Source organism: Otolemur garnettii, unplaced genomic scaffold (genome assembly GCF_000181295.1).
Source record: "Otolemur garnettii isolate 467f Iridium unplaced genomic scaffold, OtoGar3 scaffold00003, whole genome shotgun sequence".
NCBI classification, from domain to species: domain Eukaryota; kingdom Metazoa; phylum Chordata; class Mammalia; order Primates; family Galagidae; genus Otolemur; species Otolemur garnettii.
Window position 1 is genome coordinate 21,269,992 of NW_003852398.1, and position 12,079 is coordinate 21,282,070.

Below are 12,079 nucleotides of genomic sequence, written 5' to 3' on the forward strand. Positions count from 1 at the left end.
AATACAAAAGATGTAAAGTCTCCATCTTTTTAGTGGCTTAATAGTATTCCATGATATACATATACCACAGCTTGTTAATCCATTCCTCTATTGCTGGGCACTTAAGTTGTTTCCACAGTTTGGCAATTGTTAATTGAGCCACAATAAACAATCTAGTGCAGATGTCCTTATGAAAAAATGAATATTTTTCTACTGGGTAGATGCCCAGTAATGGGATTGCAGGATCAAATGGAAAGTCTAGTTTGGATTCTTTAAGAATTATCCATACTTCCTTCCAAAAAGATAGTATTAGTTTGCAGTCCCACCAGCAGTGTAAAAGTGTTCCCTTATCTCCACATCCACGCCAGCATCTGCAGCTTTGAGACTTTATGATATGGGCCATTCTCACTGGGGTTAAGTGATATCTCAGGGTGGCTTTGCTTTGCATTTCTCTGAAAATTAGGAATGATGAGCATTTTTGCATATGTTTGTTAGCCATTCATTTATCTTCTTTAGAGAAAGTTTTATTCATCTTTCTTGCCCATTGATATAAGGGATTGTTGACTTTTTTTATGTTGATTAACTTGAATTCTCTATAGATCCTACTAGACTTTAGGCTGTACTACAAGGATAGTGATCAAAACAGCATGATATTGGCACAAAAATAGGGACATAGACATTTGGAACTGAATAGAAAACCACAAAATGAAACTAACATCTTTTTTTTTATTTAATCATAACTGTGTACATTGATGCATTTATGGGGTTCAGTATACTGATTTGATATACAATGTGAAATGCTTACATTGAACTGATTATTGCCATCCAAACTTTAATAAACCAAACAAGAACATACACGGGGGAAAGAATCCCTATTCAGTAAGTGGTGCAAGGGGAACTGGATAATCACATGTAAAAAACTGAACTAGACCTTTCTCCACTCACTAAAATGATTCAAGGCTCAGTTCCTGTAGATCAGCGGCGAGGGTGCGAGCCACATACACCAGAGCTGGCAGGTTTGAATCTAGCCCAGGCTTGCCAAACAACAATGAAACTACAACCAAAAAATAGCGAGATATTGTGGCAGGCACCTGTAGTCCCAGCTGTTTGGGAGGCTGAGGCAACAGAATCGGTTAAGCCCCAGAGTTGGTGGTTGCTGTGAGCTATGATGCCATAGCACTCTACCCAGGGTGATAGCTGGAGATTCTGTCTCAAAAAATTAATTAATTAATTAATTAATTAAATAAAATTGATTTGAGATGAATAAAAGATCTAAATCTAAGGCATGGCTCTGTGCTCGCAGCACAATGATTAGGGCGCCAACCACATACACCAACGGTGGCGGGTTCAAACCCGGCCCAGGCCAGCTAAACAACTGCAATAACAACAAAAAAAAATAGCTAGCCATTGTGGTGGGTACCTGTAGTCCCAGCTACTTGCAAGGCTGAGGCAAGAGAATTGCTTAAGCCTGAGAGTTTGAGGTTCCTGTGAGGTGTGATGCCACAGCACTCTACCAAGGGCAACATAGTGAGACTCTGTCTCAAATAAATAAATAAATAAATCTAAGGCATGAAACAATAAACATCCTTGAAGAAACTATGGGGAAAATACTTGAAGTTATCAGACTGGGGAAAGACTTTATGAAAAAGACCTCAGTAGCACTTGCAACAACAACAAAAATAAACAAATGCAGCTCAGAGCCTATAGCTCAGCAGCTAGGGCACCAGCCACATATACTGGAGCTGGCAGGCTCAAATCCAGCCCAACCTATCAAACAACAATGACAACTACAACAACAAAAATAGCTGGGCATTGTGGTAGGTGCTTGCAGTCCCAGCTACTTGGGAGGCTGAGGCAAGAGACTTGCTTAAGCCCAAGAGTCTGAGGTTGCTGTGAGCTGTGACACCAGAGCACTCTACTCAGGGCCACAGCTTGAGACTCTCTCAAAAAATAAAATAAAATAAAATAAACAAATGAGACTTAATGAAATTGAATAGCTTCTGTACAGCTGAGGAGACAACAACCAAAGAAATAGACAACCATCAGAAAGGGAAAAGATATTTGCATATTATGAATCAGACAAGCCGCATTTTTGTCTTGCAACTCCCTTACGGGGGCTGAGCCCCGGAGTAGAACACAGAACCTCACTTTCCACATCACTAGAATCAGCTCTCTTCCCTGCCCTTTCCCCACAGGTGGGGAATCTTGGTGTAATCTGGACAGGGCTGTGATGAGTGGCAAATCCCTCTCTGTCCTCCAACCCTTCCAAGTCTGTTTGTGGAAGAGAAAAAACCTGGAAGTCCCAGCTTCCCCCAAGGAGAGGAAACACAGCACAGAGCAGAGTAGGGTGCAATGACGGATGGAGGAAGGAAAAATATAGGGGGGAGAAGAGGAGCCCCAATGTGCCCCAGGCACATAACATTGCAGCAGGGTGGGTGAACTTTGGATTTTGGCATCTGATGGCCTAGATTCGAATCACCACTCTTCCACTCGCTAGTAGTGGTCAAACTATTTCACTTTTTTTCAAGGATAATTATATCTACTTCAGGGAGCCATTGCAGGAATTAATTAATGCAAAGGGACAGCATACACTGAATCAGTCTATCTTCCTTCCTTCCCTTGCAACTAGAGACTAGGTGCAATTCAATTCAATTCAATTCAATTCTCTTGCAATTCAATTCAAAGGGCTCTGCCAACCACCCTCCACCTAAAGGATGTACATAATCCTCATACTGAATCACTTATCCTTCTGAAGGATGAAAGACAGAGGTGTCACCTTCAATAGCTCAGTTCTTGTAAGGAATTTCCAGGCCAACATCTCTTCAGGAATTATAAATTTTTCCAAAGCTGAAAGAAACAATGGTTGGAGCTCATGACAGTATCTACTTACTCAAAGCCTCCTTGGGGTTTAATCTCAAAGACCTCACTCTGAAAACTCTTCACACAGATGTATCCTACAAAGCCTGGATCCAAGGGACAAGCCTCTCCTAAAAACAAGTGATAATTATATTGGTTTTCAGAGCTTTCACAGGCATCAGGTTCATTGGAAGGCTTGTTGAAACAGCCTGCTGGGCCCTATGCCCAGGTTATCTGATTCTGTGACTATGGGGCAGGACCCATAAACTTGCACCTCTAACAGGGTCCCCAGGTAATGATGGGAGACTGTTCTGAAAACCACTGGATTAGGGAAACATACAGCTCAACAGGGAGGACCAGCAGGAATTTTAAAATCTATAACTCATTCCCCCTACAGTTAGCTCACACATATGTACATGAAAGAATGCAATGATCTTGGGCATGCCTTGGTCATGAACTAGGGTCTTCCATTTATTAACACTCCTTATTCCCATTAACATGGAAAATGTTACTTGAATAATGCTCAGGAAATGTTAGGCCTCAAAAGGAATAATCCCCGCCCCCAACCAAATCCTCCAAATGCCACTTCATTATAAGCCACCTGGACAGAACCAGGGACCCCATTAGTCCCATAATTCCACATACACATTTTCTCCCACCCATGCTCTGAGCATGAAGATGATGCTCTCAGCTTACTCTCATCTCTTCCGTCGATCAGCTCCTTCTTCCACCAAGCCAGACAAGGTTGAACTACACATCTGCTAGGTCCCAAGTCCCTTCTCTAGAAACTCTCCTCTGACCCATGGGAAGGAAGGGGAGCCACAGTGTGACCCTATTTCCTACCCTTTCAGATTAGAAATGGAATAGGTACCTGACACAAACTCAGCCAATCAGCTTCACTCCTGGAAATTTGAAATTGTGATTTAAAGACATTCAGTGAGTATCTGAAACTGGCTGGACTAATAATTGTGGGATAGCCAGGATTTACCAGATGGCCAAAGGAACACAGAAAACTAGTCTATAGAGAAAAGAACAAAATACCTGCATAGATGGAAAGAGAAGGTAAGTGTGTCCCAGTGGCATTCTAGACTCAGCTTATTTTTCTTCCTGAGGCCTTTCTGGGAACTTCTTCATACCCACCCTCAGGTTACATGTGACATTTTATGTCCTTATTATTTTTCCTTTTCTACTCATGTACTCAGTCATCAACTACAGTAGAATCACTGTAAATTGACCACCCAAGAGACTGTAACAGACTGGTCAACACACAGAGGTGGTCAACAAAAGGAACTAGGCCTATTGTACTGATACATACATGAGGTGCATGTCCAGGCTATGAAAATTAGGTCAACTGGAGGAGGTGGTCATTTTAGAAAGGTGACCAATTATGGAGGCTCTACTGTATTATGGATCTTCCCTGAGCCAGGTACTGTCACTGGTGCTAGAGAGATGATGGTAAACAAAACAGACCCTTCCCAGGTTCCATGAAACTTACCTGCAATCAGTTTCATTACCTGCAGAAACTTACCTGCAACCAGGACGCCTGTCACAATATTAAAAGATGCACGCACAGAAAGAAAATCTGTAGAAAAATAGACCTGGTGTATTGAGTATCTACTATGTGCCAAGCACCCTGCCAGGTACTTTACATGCACCTTCTCTCAATACAGCCCTGTGAGGCAGGTTCCACTGTCATCCCTATTTGCTTAGGAATGCACAAGATTCAGACCTATGTAGTCTAACTCCTCAGAACCACAGAGAGGACAGTGAACAAGAACAAGCTAGAACCACGGTAGATGCTGAGGGAAACACACACATGTGCACATACACACACTCACACAGAGATCAGGCCCAGCTTGATCTGCACACACTCTGGCATCAACAAGTTCTCTGGCAGGCACTGTCCTTTCTGTTCTTCTCCACCCCTAAAAATTAAAAAAAAAAAAAAAAACTCAACTCCTCCCTCCCTTTTTGAGAATAACCTTAAGGAGTAGTTGGTCTGGGTAATGCTTTTAACTGGACAAGAGCCTGCCAAATTTGGCCTCATAAGCACAGCTGGAAAGCATTTCTACCTGCCTTTTAGAAAATGTGCCCACCCTGGATTGCATCTGAATGCTGTCAGGGTAATGCTAGAGAATCACTTTAAATGCTTAAATGCATCAGCAGGTCAGCACTTACCCAGGAGATGCCTCCCCAGGATTCCCATTCAGGGTCCCTTTCAGTTCTGTCCCAGCCTGCTCTGGCCAGGCCCCAAAAGACAGAGCGGGAAGGGAAGGTTTCACCCAAGCAGATGGAGGAGGTGTGGATGGCTCCTGCCAGCAGCCTCCTCAGGGTAGGCAAGCAAAGCACTCAAAGACTGGTCTAGGCTTCAAGCCTATGAGCCCAGGGAGGACACAGGATTGTAAGTGGCAGTGAGCAGAGTCCACCTACACTCCCACTGCACGCAGCTCAGCGGCCTCCTCTGGAAAGCTGGGAATCTCCAATCTTTCCTGCCTACAAACACACACCACTTACTGAGCACTTTTTATCTGCCAGGCACTGTATAAACACATTTGCACATTATTTTTAAAGAATCCTATCAGGCAGAAATGACTGTCCCCATTTTATAAGTGATGAGATTGAGGTTTGAAAAGGTAAACATGGCTACTGCTGGTTTACATAATTAGCAAATGGTAGAACTGTCACTTCCTAAATTCCATGCTCTTAGCTACTAGCTGGCTTCCATCAACTTCTATTTGGGAGGATAGAACCAGCATTCAGAGAAAGGAGGGAAGAGGCACCAGGATGTCTTCATAATTTGCCAGCATTAAGCCTCGTCCAGCTAGAACTAAGCCTCCTCACCTCCCACCCACCCCAACCATAAGTTTTCTCCTAATTTAGCTGCAGACATATTATATCATTTTAGGATCCTAAAACAAGAGGTTTAACCCTAGAAAACTTCAACTGCCACCCAGCCCATTAACTACACAGGGGTAGGAAAAAAATGTACCAACAAACCCATATCTTATCATCATTGCTAGAGATTTTTGTGTTGTTTTTGACAGAGTCTGTTGCCCCAGGCTTGAGTGCCATGGCATCAGCCTAGCTCACAGCAATCTCAAACTCCTGAGTGCAAGGGATCCTCCCGCCTCAGCATCCCAAGTAGCTGGGAGTACAGGTACCACCCCCCACCATCACCATCCCACCACAATACCTAGATAATTTTTTTCTATTTTTAGTAGAGACTGGGTTCTTCTTCCTGCTCAGCCTGGTCTCAAACTCCTGAGCTCAAGGGATCCTCCTACCTTGATCTCCCAGAGTACTAGGATTACAAGCATGAGCCCTGGCTCCCAGCCACAGCTAGAGATTTTTATAAAACAGAAAGTCTGAGATGTGCTGAGGGAATTGGGGAGTGAGAAATGGTATCAGAATTTAGGCTTCAAATGCTTCTCTAAAAAGAAATAGGAAATGTTTGTCGTAAAGACCCAGAGAGTAGGGCTTTGTGGTAAATTGGGGGATAACCTCTTCAAAACTCTTTCTCGCTCCTCATCCTCTCTACTGGCAAGAGTCACTTACACTCTCAACTTAGTTGCAGGCTGAGCTCCTTCTTCCCTTTTGTTCTTCCTTAATTCCAAGGCTCTCAGCAAAAAGAAACCAAAAAAAAAAAGCAAATATCCAATCATGCAATCCTCTATGGGAAAAGAAATCCTCACAGACACACATCTCAGAAACTGAAAGATGTTCTTTTAGTTCACATTAGATCAGGTGTGTTTCCAGCTGGGGAAGAGACCAACCACTATCTTAGGACCAATTATAACTCAGCTGTCAGCTGGAATCTCTCTGTCCTTGTCTTCCTGAGAAGACAGAATGTAAGCTCCTTTAGGGCAGACATTTTTGTCATTTTTTTTTCCTACTGCTGTATCTACAGTGCCTAGAATAACACATTGTAGATATTCAACACACACATACTCCACGTCCTCTGTGGTAGGCAGATTTACAAGATGGCCCCAACAATCCCTGACCCCTACCAGTCACGCCCTTGTGCAATTATTCACTCCCTTGAGTATGGGTTTGGCCTAATGACTTCCTTCTGACCACACAAACATGGCAAAGAAGATGATGGGTGTCACTTCCATGATTGATTAGACCATAAAAGGTGGTCATTTCTGTCCTGCTAGCAAACTCGCTCTTGTTGGCTTTCATGAAGCAAGATGCCAGGCTAGAGAAATACACACAACAAGAAACTGGAAGGCAGGGCACAGTGGCTCATTCCTGTAATCCAAGCACTCTGGGAGGCTGACGCAGGAGGATAACTTGAGCTTAGGAGTTTAAGACCAGTCTGAACAAGAGCAAGACCCTTATCTCTACTAAAAATAGAAAAGCTAGCTGGTTGTCATGGTAGACATCTTTAGTCCCAGCTACTCAGGAGGCTGAGGCAAGAGGATTGCTTGAGCCCAAGAGTTTGAGGTTGAGCTCAAACCTTCCCTAAGGTTTGGCTTGGGCAACAGCAGGAGACTCTGGAAAGAAATAAAGTGAGAGAGAAAGAGAGAGGGAGGGGGAGAGAGAGAGAGAGGAAGAGAGAGAGAGAAGGAGAGAAAGAAAGAGAGAGAGAGAGAGAAAGGAAAAGAAAAGAAAGAGAAGGAAGGAAGGAAGGAAAGAAGGAAGGAAGGAAGGAAGGAAGGAAGGAAGGGAGAAAACAAGGGTAGGCTTCAGTTAACAGTCAACAGCCCCTGGAGACCTGAGTTTTGCCAGCAACCATATAAGTAAACTTGGATTCGTACCCTCCCTCAGCTGAGCCTTCAGCTGTGGCTGACACCTGGTTGCAGATGCCTTAGTTGCAGCCATGTGGCTTGGATTCCTGACCTACAGAGATGTGAGATAATACATGTGTTTTGCTTTACGTTTGGGTAAATATTAACCAGCAACAGGTAAGATATCCTCACTATAGAGAAATTCAAAACCTTCCCTAAGATTTTTGTGAATCACAGATTGCTTATGTTCTCCTGTTCCTTCTGGATTCCAGAAATAAATAAATCAAACTGGATTAGTTTGATTTATGGACCATCTCATTGTTCCCCTCCATAATCCCTAGTCCATACTCCTTCAATCTGGTCATGAATTGATTTACAAAAGTTAAGTAAGCAGCAAGAGTTCAGCAGAGCAAACAACTCTAATAAATATTAGATCTCTATAGCCAATGGTTGGTGCCCTACCACCACCAAATCCCCTCAGGCCTTACATGGCAGCACAAGAGAGCCCAGCTTCCTCTACCTAGAGTTTCCTCTGATGGCAGAAACAGCTCTGCCTATTCCCATGGAGACCAGAGTGCTAGAGATTTAACACTTGCTTTGAGCAGTCACCAGCCCCCCACCCCCACCCCCGGCCAGATTGACAGGATTTGGTCTATAAATGCCCCAGAACCTTCCCTTCTCAGGTGGGGTAATTTTAAAGCACACATTCTGCAATGACTTCCAGAGTTCACCAAAAGATTTAAACTTTCTCATCCAATTTTTCTGCCACCCCTATACTCCCCAGCTCTTATTTATTTGGGGTGAGAAAGCGGTTGGTGGAGTACTTGAAATTACCGTACAGTTTTAAAAGAGGAAAACATAAACATGAGTTCACTTGATGATTTTATTATCTATTTAGGTTACATTGAATAATTAAAGTGTTTTTTGTCTGATATAGGATCAGAAAGGGTGTTCCAGTTACTCACAGAGGTAAAAGTTACCTAAAAAGCCTCCTCATATTGGCTAGCCTCCCTTTTCTGCCTCACTACTCCACTCCCCTACTGGTGTCCTAAAATCACCTCCTAAACAAACTATTCGCCCTCAAATCCTTGTCTCAAGATCTATTCCTAGAGGAATCCAAATTAAAACAACATCTTCTTAAAAACTTTTGTGCCACTTGTTCAAGGCTTCTTGGGTGTGGCTCCAGGTCATGGTCCTCAAATTTGGTTCAGAATAAACCACTTTAAATTATTTTTTAAAATAAGTTTTACATTAGGTTTATAACATAAATTAATCTTTTATTAATTAAAAATGAAAATAAAAATTTTATTTCAAATTAATATAACGGTGCAAATTTTTAGGCTACATTGTTCTCACTTTCAGAATAAAGTTCCAGTTGTAAAAGGATCCCTCAGAAAATAAATTTTAAAAAGCTCTTGTGCCTTTACTTCTAGAAAATTCGTCCTAGAAACGTACTGACTAGGGATGGAAGGTTAAAAGGGCTACAGGGAGGTGGGAGAGAATCTTGGCTTTTTGGACAAGAAAGTTGGAAAGAACCCTGAAGTAAAATGAGGAATTTGGGGTAGGTATGACCTACTTAACTAAGTATGTCCTGTCCCTGTAAAATATAACTTCTAGCTTGTGACCCCTGACCTCTAGTACATGAATGATCCCCCTGTAAAACAAAGATAAAGGATCCCCATCACAGAACAATGCACTCTATACTTGCCACAAACATCATCATACTAACAGATGCCATTATACCATCCCTAGTAAAATAACAGTTAATAATTATTGATACAGAGTAAAGAAAATCAGATTTATGTAACAACTGAGATAATCTACAACCAATGAAACCAAGACAGCACACCTGAAGGCCTGAGGGGAACCAGTGAGAATTCTTATAGATAAATGTAGGAGGAACTGGGGTGAAAGTACTCCTATTGGTGTACTGCCTTAGTGTGGCATCTCTTCTCACTCATGAGGGGAACCCTTTCCACTCTGCTGGAAAAGTCTATTCTTACCTCTGCTTTACCTCAAATAAAACTATACTTCTTTTTCTGCTATATTGGATTCCCAGCTGCCTCATTTTCCACTCCCCCAGTTTTGTGATCTCCCTTTGACTCAGCCTACCTTACTGGTTCTGCTGGGTAAACTGAACCATGTCCACTGAACAGCCGAGAGGTGACCTCTCACCTCTAACACCCAGCTCCATGCCATCTCACAACTTCCTTCTCATCTTCTCCCTCTATGGCAGAGACTGCCACCTGTTTTCAATATTTGTTCTCCCATCTTGCTCAGTAATAGAACCCCAGACTTTTATCAAGGCACAGGATCTAAGTAAGACTTCCCAACCTCCCAAACAATAAGTTGGAGCCCCTTACATTCTGGCCAATAGAGTAAGAGGAAATCATTTGTGTGTATGATTCATGGAAAATGTTCTGAATGAGAGATGTGTGCTCTCCTCACTCTATTTCCTGCAGGATAAAACATGAAAACGACTAAAACTCCAGCAGTCGTGAGAAACAAGAAGTAACCTTGGAATAAGATCAAAGGAGCCTAGATCCCAGATTATACCACCTAAGTGCAACCATTTACACGCACTTATTTACACCTCTGTTATTTTTTTTTCCTGTTACTTGCTAGTAATCCTAATCCAAACTGCTATAGCCTCTGATATCTCACTCCTACCCCTCAATTCCTATTTAATTTAAATGTAAGAAAGATTATCCATCTCCTTTGGTAACCTATAACTTTAGATTCTTACCTCTCCTACCAAGTGGTTTTTCAGGATATTTCTCCAAAGTAAAACAATACCCTCCCAAAGAGGAACTATGGTGCTAACTAATAAGTTAATAGTTAACCCTACAGAGTCATTATAATTCTACCATTCTACATAATATTTATGCCAGATGCTATGCCCTGGCATAAATTCCACCCTACAGAGTCATCATAATTCTACCATTCTACATAATATTTATGATAGATGCTATGCCCAAATGTTTACATGATTAACTCATATTTATGAATTCATATTTTCATTTTGTAAAAGTAACAATTTACTATGCCTTTGTTTACAAACTATATCTCAGGATATTGAACTAGTCAATGAAGGAATTTTTTCACTATATAAGAATTTCAATTATTAAATTATGAAAACATAATAGAACAGGAATATCACCATTTTGCAACCTATAATCAATTAATGGATCTATGTTATGATTCACCAATAGTGGTATTTAAATCATTTTTTTAAGGCCAGGTTTATGTGCTTCCAATGGAAGAACACAGCACCTACAAAGCAGTCTTACAAAAACAAATCAAATATGAATTTGGTCATGCCTCTAACTCCCAACTAACAGGAAATGCATGACAGGGGAACATGTTAAATGACACCACATGGACGTAATCAGCAAAATCCAGATTGGTTATAGGAAATAATCTGGTTTCATCAGCAAAAATATTTCAAAGAATAACAGTGAAGATGGAGGAACCCATAGATTAAAAGAAACTGAAAAGGGAGTTAATGTCAGTGAAAAATCACAGAGCAAGGACCCACAAAAATTTTCTCCATTAAGCAATGAGAATAATGATGAAAATCAACTTTTTCAGAACACGAGAAGTTAGCCAAAAGCTTGTGGCCATGTGGGGAGTGTCTACTAAGGAGAAATGACAGAATCTCAGGAAAAAGAGTGAGCTATGTAGTGTTTTAACTGGCTCTATTCCCACCCCCTGTCCTAGCTCAAGCAGTATCTGGAAATAAATTGCTGCAATCATGGTGAGAAGCAGCAACCTGGCAGCCATCAAAAGGACAGAATGAAGTTGGAGCTCTTTCGAAGCCCCATGCCCCCAAAATTGTCTGATGGTTCCTTGGAAGACTTCACTTGAAAGTCTGCCTTTGGCCTAACTTGAAACTCAATCTCTTTGAACACTTTTTCCAGACCAGGGACATTCGTTAAAAGCAATTATTTAACACCCTGGATGTCTGAAGTACTAGATAATGGTAATGGTTGGGGCAAACAATAGACTGATAAGAAAGCTTAACAAAAAAATTAAATGAGATGTGTGTAGATGGTTTTGAAAAGTTCTAAAATATTTCTGCACATATAGAGGGCTACATGCATACCCAGGGCAGTGTGCTTGCTGAGAAAAGATCCAGGAAGGTCCTAAGTTCTCATCTCTGGCTATCATTGGGGCATTATTCAAGTTGCAAGTTAAGGCTAGGAAAAAATTATAAACTGCCTAGTCAAGCATTTAGAGTGTGCCCTCACACAAATACAGAGCTCTTCAGCAAAGACTGGGAGACTTTTTGGTTCCAACATTTAAATAACTTCTGTCCAATCAATAATTGTTCACTAAGCTAACTGAACAGAGATTTCAGTGGCCATACAGGACAAGAAATACAAACTGTAGAGAATTTGTGGCTCGGCGCCTATAGCTCAACCGGCTAGGGCGCCAGCCACGTACACCTAAGGTGGCGGGTTCGAATCCCCAGCCCGGACCTGCCAAACAAATGACGGCTGCAACCAAAAAAT